We start from the raw sequence: 10,048 nt of genomic DNA, 5'->3' as shown, positions 1-10,048 counted from the left end.
TCTTACTTCACATATGGCCCATTGTATGGTAAGTTTTGTGTCCCACTACCACTTTTATGCAAGCAACAACTCGGAAATATACGCACAGCCTAAGTTTTTTTTGTTTTTTTAATTGCGTATTAATAAGAATTTTGACTATTGACAAACAAGCTGGAATCCAATTCAGTTAGCCCCAATAAAGTTTTCGTTCTGGCCAGTTTTCCCTCTAAGGTGCGCAACTGAGCAAATGTGCAGTACCACCAGACTTGCGCAGTAAAATCTCATTCTTGCGCACTTGCAATTTCCAAATTTAAAAGTAAAATGATCTTCAACATTATTTTTGAACAGAACGCTTCTGCGCTTATCGCATTTATACCGTGTGTTGATGCACATGAGCATACAGTAGCAGTGCCGGTCTTTGGGGTGTGCGAACCGTGCGATCGCACAGGGCCCGCAAATTAGGGGGCCCGCAATTTACTCAGAAAATGCAGTAATTTTTGTCATGTCTAATGGAAAAAATTCAATTCGATTCCCAAGCAAGTACCGGTATCCTTGAAGTCAGTTGCGGCTTGAGGGTGAGGCAAGTGCTGAAATTGTCGCGTCGGGCCACCTTTACATGCTTTTAGGCCCCCCATGACATTTTACCATGTGCCAAATAGTTAACATGGCAGTGTGACAACAGAATTTCGTTTTGTGACAATTGCATTTAAATAGAATACATGTTAGTTTCTATACAATGACCATTGTTATTATGCCATATATATGATGTGTAGTTTTAAAACTAATCATTTAAAGGGCCCGGATTTTTAAAACGCCATGTATCAAATCACTTAATATTCTATGAATTCAGGAAACTTCACTCTTGTGAAAATTTAAATGCATGTTACTTCCAGCATTAAACTATCATTATTTTGCCCTATGCATGTAATTTTTAAAATCTAATATTGAGGGGCCACCATGTAGGCTACCAAATGTTTAACATTGCTCAGTGACAACAGAAACCAAAATTTTTAACCTTGTTGCAACTGTGTTTAGATACATGTTACTTCCAGTGCGGTACTAAAATGTCATTGTTATTCCATGGGTTGAAAAATAACATTTAAGGGGCCCGGATCTTTTCAAATTGTTTCAAGTTGATTACTCTGTAGTACCCAACCTAAACAATTTTTAAATCTTAATATAGGCTACTTGTTATTGTATTTAGATATGTACAGTTTGTGCAGTACGCTACAATGTACACTTATTCAATATTCATTGCTTGGATTTTTTTCACTGAATAGTAATATAATCAGGACTGTGATTGATTGATGCTATATAAAGACACTGCTGCTCTAGTTGCAACAATTGGGAGATGTTACCTGAATTGCTGCCTCATAAGCAAGAAGAAGATTGATGATATACCAATGTAATTTTTGTACCAGCAAAGGTTGTTTAACTCAATAATAGAGTACCATTAGTGATTTATCCATTAGGCTACCTAATCATTGTAAAAGTGGAGCAAAGAAAAAAAGAATTTAAAAAAAGAGTTGTTGAGCAATTATACAAAGCATTCTTCAATTTCTAAGTTTTTAAAATATACTTATAGTTGCAGTAATGACACCAGTGAATCTACTTCTTTGACAACATCTTAAATGATGTCACTACTGGTGGTAACAGATTAATTCCACTAAATTCTGAGGTCAGCTTTGCCTTATTCAAACTCCATCTGCTTGCAATGATGTTAGATCAATAGCAGAAATGCTCGATTTCCTCTAAATGTGATGTGCTGGCTAATTTTTACCCAAATGACCTAAACGCCAAGTCTTTGCTCGAAGAGCTAGTGTGCGTACAAAATGTCTATTCAGTTAAATTTGGTGTTGATGATAAGAAATCCCAGATAAACATTTTCTCAAACGGCCCTGGCCATAGCATTTTTGCATGTATTTTACATCATTCATTATATAGCCCTAATGAACTACATGGCATGCTTAGTGTGCGCTATACCATAACCTTAAAATTGTTTTACAACATGTCTTTACTCTGAGCTACTAGATGTGGCATGCAAATAGCAAGTGCAGTGGTTTTCATTTTTTTATTATGTTATATATGATTCTTCATATTTAACTTATTGAGATATACATCTCAATGTGCTTTTTTCCTTGGATTGAGTAGCTGTATTTATTTTTCAATATGTTTGTGTAACATGACTGAGGTATTTCACCGCAAAGTATTTAGATGCATGATTGCATGGTTTACGTACTTGATGCATGATGTCTTTAATAATAACACCTTCACTCGTCTTCAAAATTTCCCCTTGTTGTCTTGCCTGTTGTGGCTTAGTTTCATGTACGAATCCATTTCTAGCCTGCTTGATTATGTTTTAACTTGCATTTGCAGGAATGAGGCAAACAATTTAATTAAATGCTGTTCTGCCACTGTATAGAAACTGACTCTGACAGAGAATATTGCCCATCTTCAGTTGCAGGGTTACTTTGAGTTTGGCAGCCAGCAGTTTTAGTAAAAACTTTTTCTGAAGTGAACCTGCTGGACATTTTGCAAGCATTTCAAACAACTTTAATCTAGGTACCTACTTCTGAGTTCAGATGGATTCCGACCAATTTAGGCATGATAAGGAGTCCTTGCTGGTTGCTGCACAGGTACATTTGGTTGGGTTTGTTTCTTTCGCATTGTTATATTTCATGCTTAAATATTCCCATAAAACAATATGCACACATTTCATGAAAGTTGAGCATTGTGTCTTTGATGTATTTTCATTCATGCCTTGTATGCATATATATTTATGCAACCAAGTAAAAGTAAACCGATTTTCTTAAATCAAATTAGATCAGTAGCGTAGCCAAGTGAGAGTTTGGGAGTTACACCTCCCCCCCCCCCCCCCTTGGAACGCTTGTGATGTCACGATATTGAAAACTATGCTTTCAGTCTTTTGTGCTTTCTAATCAACACTAAATTAGTATGGTATAGGATCTTAATGCTCTTCAGCTGTTTAGTATCCATAGTAGTTTGCAGCTAACTCGTACAGTCCATGGAAACACTGCAATATCCACAACTGTGAAAAATTGCACTGATCTTTTATATATAGCTGATTACAGTGGTTCGTTATACAAAACTTGAATATATCAGAAATGAAGTAAGTTCACTGTCTTAAAGCTTTTTGTCTGATACTCATCGAGATGAATGGCGTCTGTTTACATTTTCTAAACTTTGGGTTAACTTTAAAGCATAAAACTTGGTGGCTTACCGGAATAAGATCGTTTTTTGATCAACCAAGGACAAAATTAATCAATAATAAAACTGTAATAATCTGGCAAAAAAGCGATCAACCTATGTCTCTAAAACAAAATTTGCCTCATTTTAAATGAAGCTACATTAAAAGAGCTAGTTACCAAACATTCAAATATCTCCGCCAGGAATTAGCAACAAGAAAACATAGAGACTTAGCTTTATTTATGAAAAATGCCAAAGAAAACATGATCTTATCCTTTTGCTATGCCACCAGACAGCACCATTTTACAGTAATATTCATACCCAAATTTTTGATGAACATGCTCTCAGAATGCACCAAATTCAAAGTAATTTTTCAAAATTTTCTGGGGGAGGCCCCCCAGACCCCCTGCCGCTGGGTGTCGCCTTCGGCGAGCACGCCCTCAAGCTTCGCCTGCCGGCCGTCAACACCCCCCTCCCGTTTCTAAATACGTTACTGAATTGGATCATTGTCCTTGGGGCCCGCAAAACATATTCCGCACAGGGCCCGCAATACCCTAAGACCGGCACTGACAGTAGGCTACCCTTTTGTTACATCACAATCCTTTGTCTTTGCTTTACAAACACTCCACACTCGTGGATGCAACTAACTTTATTACTTAGCTTGCAAAAGATAGCCTATTTTCCAGTTTCGACTCTGAAGACTGGTTTTACTATTTACAGTAAATACATTTTCTAAACTGAGCGAATATTTATAAGAAGAAAAACTATTATGAAAACAAGAAGAAACTAATTGAAGTAAATGTGTAATTTGTTCGCTTTTTATTAAACTTCTTCTAGACCAGTGGTTCCCAAACTCGGTTCGCAAAGTTGGTAATTCATTTTATCTCAGCATTAAAATGCTCATGCTCACTTAATCAAATATTTGCTCAGCGTAAAATTTCTTTAGAGGGAACACTGGTTCTGGCATTTTAGCTGTCCCTTACAGTGTTGGAAATGTCTAAAAACATATAGTGTCTTTATAGTGTCTTTTATTGGAAATATCTTTTTACCAAGTAATTTGATAAACTTTTATTCTATTTGAATAAAAACTTCTGATGATCCGTTAAAGGTGAAACAGGCTGTTAAGGATTCAGATAATAATAACTATATTTGATTTAATTTGCTCTGCTTTGCTTTTTTGCATAGCATTGAGCACTTTTTGTAGTATTAATGGTTTTTATTGTTTTTAAACTTTTATTATAGGCTATATCTAAGGAGCAAAGCTATAGAGTTTCAAAACATTTTTCTTTCATTCTTGTTGCATATTTGGCCGTTGGCCACAGATTCCGCGTAGGCCTTACATTGAGAAGATGCAAATTTGACATCAAATAAATCTAACAAGGCTAGTTCAATCATATAAAGCAATGCTCCTCAGTGATGTAACAATTAACTTATTATGACATCAACTTATTAATTCAACTGCTACAATAGCAACAATGACGCATAATAGGACATGTTTCTTAAAACAATAAAAAATCAACCAGGTTTGGTAACTACAAAAATTTATTGGTAGAGCTTTCGCCGCCGTAAAGGCGGCTTCATCAGTACTCTTATTCAAATAGAATTCTATTTGAATAAGTTTGAATGATGTTTTTTTTTGAATGATGTTTTTAGTTTGAATAAATGTTTTTATTTGAATAACATTCTATTTGAATAAGAGTACTGATGAAGCCGCCTTTACGGCGGCGAAAGCTCTACCAATAAATTTTTGTAGTTACCAAACCTGGTTGATTTTTTATTTATTATTATACGTTTGGTTGAATCCTCTCACATGGATCCTACAATTATTGATGATTAGCAATTCCCATAACACCGAGAAGCCAGAACTGAGGTTAAGAGTCTGCAGAAACCTTTTATTACTATTTCTTAAAACAGGCTGTATTGCAAAAACTTTAAATCGCAAATTGTAAAAATCCCGACGTGATGGAGACGAAGTGACTTCATATTCATAATTAGAAACTTATATACCTAAAAAGCCGTTGCAGAAGGCCGTTGTTTACAAAGCCACCATTGATATCAGCCCGAAGGTTCTTAATTACATTGGTTGTTGTGAAACTACTTTTAAAAAACGTTTTTTCAACCATAAATGTACCTTCATGGATAGGTCTAAACCAGTGGTTCCCAACCTGGGGTTCGCGGACCCCTTGGGGGTCCGTGATTACTTTGATGAATTTTGGGAAAACAAAGAAAAGCAATCTTTTTACTTTCATTTCTCTGTTTAAATTCAAATGTGTCAAGTACACCATAGGCTACTTTTAAAGCGTTCTGTCAAGAAGTAGGGTCGGATTACGAAGTACTTTTGTATCATTTTGAGGTAGGCTACGTTGGTTATCTAGAGGAGAAGTTTTAAAACGACTGCAGCAGCTAAAAATGAGGTATTAACTCTTTTGTAAGCAAAAGGAAGTCTCCTCTCAAAATTGTTTGAGAGTAAAAATTTTCTATACGGCATGGCCTACTTAGCCGATATTTTTGGTCATATTAACAATGTTAATCGTGACATTCAAGAACCAGGTGTGACAATAATTGATGCAGCTGAAACACTGAAGGCATTTTTAACCAAGTTGCCAATTTGAAAACGCAGATTGGAAGCAAGTAATTACGCTAACTTTCCAATGTTAGAAGATCTTATCTTGATGGATGAAACTCAAAGAGAATGTACTCTTTTGATCTCCACGAGAGAAAAATTTTGCGCACACTTGGAAACCCTGCAAATCTCATTTCAACGTTATTTTAATTTAGAACACCTGCCGAACGAAGTTGAAACATGGATTCGAAATCCTTTTCTTTTTGACTTAAACAACATTAGCGATGACGATCTCAGTACATATGACCTAATTGATTTGAGATTAAAAGAGTTATTACGCATTGAATTTATTTAAAAACTGTAGAAGAATTTTGGTTCTCACAACTGCAAACCTACCCATTCTTGGTAAAACAAGCGATTATTGTTTTGTTACCATTCATAACCACTTAACCTTTGCGAGGCAGGATTCTCAGCTCTTGTTACAATAAAAACTAAACATCGAAATTGCCTGGACGTTGAAGATGAAATGCGTGTTGCATTGTCAAAAATTCAACCACAGTTCAGTCGTTTAGTTCAGGAAAGGCAACAACAGCCCTCTCATTAAATTTGCTTACGTTGAAAAAGTTTCGGCATGGCACTTTGGGTCACCTTAATATTCAAATACTGCTGACATTTCTTGAACAATTGATTCATTTTCTTATTTGAGCAACTGTTTAACCTGATATTTGCCGCAGGAGTCATAGCGGCAATACAATATGACACAGTACAGTAGTTGAGGCAAAATTTAGGTAAGGGTCCGCAGAATTAATAAGTTGTCTAAAGGGGTCTGTGACAACCAAAAGGTTGGGAACCACTGGTCTAAACGAAACAGCACCGAACTATCTAAGGAAGTTTGGGACCTTAAGGACAAGGGTGTTGATCCTAAAATAACTTGGTCCATCCACAGCTGTGCTTGGCCTTATAGTGGAGGTGGTCGTAACAATTGTGGCTTATGTTTGGCTGAAAAGCTGGCCATTCTGAAGGCTGATAGTGGCCACCTTTTGAACAAGCGTTCGGAACTGGTCGGCAAATGTCGTCATAGAAACAAATTTAAACTCAAGTACTTCAAAATAAAATAAATTTCTTTTGATTTACAGTTTTTTTTAAAAAATTTCATTTGATTTTTACAGGCTATAAATCTCATTTAATTTTTACAGGTTTATAAACAGATTTTATTTCATTTGTTCAGGTCACTACAGGTTACATCATCACAATTCCTTGGGATTTTCACAGGTTATAATTTTAAAAAAATTAAATTTCATTTGATTTTTACAGGTTATAAATCTCATTTAATTTTTACAGGTTTTAAAAAACAATTTTTATTCATTTTGTTCAGGTTACTACAGGTTGCGCTGATCATCACACATGCATTTTGCTTCTTTGTGATGTCATAGATGTTGCCATCAATGTTGCTTGGTTTCCATTGGGACAAATTGATTGAAACTTTGTCGTGGCGGATGGAGGTTGTCCTTAGTAATTCTGAAGTTTTTTTTTTGCAGATTGGATTACGGTTATAATATTTAATATCTTTTCAGAAATTCAGGTTTAGAGGTTTTTTTTGCAGATTAAATTACAGCTGTAATATTTAATATCTTCTCAGGAAGTACAGGTTTAGAGATTTTTTTTGGCAGATTAAATTACAGTTGTAATATTTAATATCTTTTCAGAATTATCGGTTCTTTACTGTTTGCATGTTTTTTCAGACCTTCTGATGATCCGTTAGGTGAAACAATTTGTAAAGGCTTCGGATAGTAATAACTATATTTGATTTATACCTAAAAAGTGATATTTTTATTCAAAAATAAAAATCATGTCGACCGGGGATAGTTTGTTACTAATAACAAGTAATCATTAGGGCGATTTTTTGTCACTAAAGTTACTTTTTTTTAGTTGTAGCAATCAACAAAAGAAATGTAGAACCAAAATTTCATGGTTGTAAGGTCAATATTTAAGAAGTTGTAAAGTTACCAAAAGTCACTTTTTGTGTTTTTAGGTTACTTTTCATTTGTTAGGTCACTTTATTTTGCATACTTTTTTTGCCTAATTCCCCTATTCATTTATCTTTCATTGCTACTATAGCAGTGGTTCGCGTACCACTAGTGGTACGCGAAGTCATTTTAGGTGGTACGCAGTTTGTTTTCAAGTAAAATTAAAGCTTTAACAAAACGTTAAGCAAATTTTTTCTGTTGTAAACTATGCTATACATTCATTGTAATGATTGTATAGTTCAAGAGGAAATAAGACAAGACGAGTCTTTGAATTGAGGAATGAGTTGCTTGTATTTTGCAGACAAAAAAAATTCCGATTTTAAAAATGATTTGGAAAATGATGCATTAATTTCGAGGTTGGCTTACTTGTCGGATATTTTTGAAGCTGTTAACATGAACTTGTTTTTCGAAGGACCAAACTGCTCTATTTCAGATTTTATCTCCAAGCTGGAAGCATTTATTCGCAAGCTAGACATCTGAACGAAAAACAGGGAAAATAAGCAGTACGGAATGTTCAGATTTCTAACGTCTCTTCAAAGGCAACCCAATGATAAATTATGTTAAGAAATCGGATGTTATCTGGATCAGCTTAGAACCGAATTAATGCATTATTTTTCAGACATGGCATGCTGTGCATACATCATAAATCCGTTCCCCATTAATCCATCTCTTCTACCGGGTCTGCTACTATTCGGCGACAGCCCTTTCCTGAGAGTTCCCTATTCGGCGATTTTTTGAAAATCCACCACGCCTTCTGTAAATCCAACGACGCCTTCTGTTTATTTAGAGAATTTTGTATTTTATTCCACAATATCGTTTCTTTTGCATTCCAACAAAGAAAAATAAATTGAAATAAAATTTAGGGAAAAATGTTTGAACTACGGTATTAATTTAAAATGTTTGCTCACATAAAATTGACATGTATCCTACGTCACCGTCTGTATGCAAACTTAGCTGACTGGGGTACGATCAAAGCATTTTTCTGCAAACTGCGGCAATCGGACTTCTTTTCATCTCACCAATCCCTGTGACGTAACAACGCAAACTTTAACGGTTGAAATTTTTGATTCAAGTGTGCTATTTTTAGCTCCGTACCTGCTGCGTGTGTAGTTTTGAACTTTTGAGTATGGAACGTGGCCTACAACAATAGAGGTATAGTAGAAATACACCGCTCGCCCTCACTGTTTGTTCTGAAACTGCAAAGATTTTTTTTTAAGTCTTTTGCGCTGCCTCGTTAAATAATAAGTTTGCAATGTTCTTCAATTGCACAAATGAAATTACGCACACTACATTTCACAACAATAAGCTACTTTTATTCAACAATCTAAAAAAATAATTTCCAAAGTTTTCTGGTTTAAACTTTTGAACATGCTTTCCAACACTTCCCTCTCAAGCCGAAATAATTTGTCCGCGTCCATTCCTTGGAAGGTCGCCGACGGATGACATCAAAAGCATTTCATGTGAGCAAACATTTTAATTTAATAGTTCAAACATTTTTCGCTAAATTTCATTTTAATTTATTTTTCTTTGTCGGAATGCAAAAGGAAAAAAATCGCCGAATAGAGAACTCTTCGAATCGGACTCGCCGAAACGGGCCATTCCGCTTCTACCTGTTGGGACAGGAGTGCAAGAAGGTATCACTGACATTCAATCTGACGAGACAGCAAAAACAAGGCACAAGAAATTTTCTCCAATAAACTTCTGGCTGAGCATGGCCTCTACATACAAGATTTTGGCTCGTAACGCTATTATGCAGCTGTTAGTTTTTCTCAGTACATGGGAGTGTGAACAGAGTTTCTCTTCCTTGGTGTGCATCAAAACCAAGAGTCGAAATCGCCTTGAAACTCCTGGATACGATTTCCGATGCGCTGTGAGCTCAGTTGGACCCGGCCTCGATCAGCTTGTGGAGAAGAAACAATTGCAACCATCACAATAAATTTCGTCTTGTAATTGTGTGTTATTAATAAAAATTAGGGGATGATTGGCCTGGCGGGGTGACTTTTTGTCATCAACTTGAACTTCTTCGAGAGTTGTGGGCCGTATTTGTTTCGAAATTTCCGGGCTCGTCGTCGTCGTCGTCTGAGCTTCTGGGGCCGAGGGTCTATCCTTTTACCACCCCAGATTCACGATGTTCCCGGACTACACTGGAAGGCTGCTAGAGAGCAGCCAGTCTTTAGTTTCATCATCCATGACGAGCAGACCTTCCACTCCGTTAGGTGGCTTGAAGATGGTGGCTTGAAGATGGTACATTTCCGGGCTGACTAATTAGTTA

The 10,048-nt window shown here is 36.0% G+C and overlaps 1 pseudogene; it reads left to right on the top strand.

Moving 5' to 3' along the window:
• Nucleotides 1–5,595: 5,595 nt before the first annotated feature.
• Nucleotides 5,596–9,751, top strand: LOC145767765 (zinc finger BED domain-containing protein 5-like; annotated as a pseudogene).
• Nucleotides 9,752–10,048: the final 297 nt, after the last annotated feature.

Source organism: Aplidium turbinatum, chromosome 1, assembly GCF_918807975.1.
Source record: "Aplidium turbinatum chromosome 1, kaAplTurb1.1, whole genome shotgun sequence".
Lineage (NCBI taxonomy): Eukaryota > Metazoa > Chordata > Ascidiacea > Aplousobranchia > Polyclinidae > Aplidium > Aplidium turbinatum.
The sequence above is the reverse complement of the archived record's forward strand: the minus strand, read 5'-3'. Positions and strand labels throughout refer to the sequence as shown.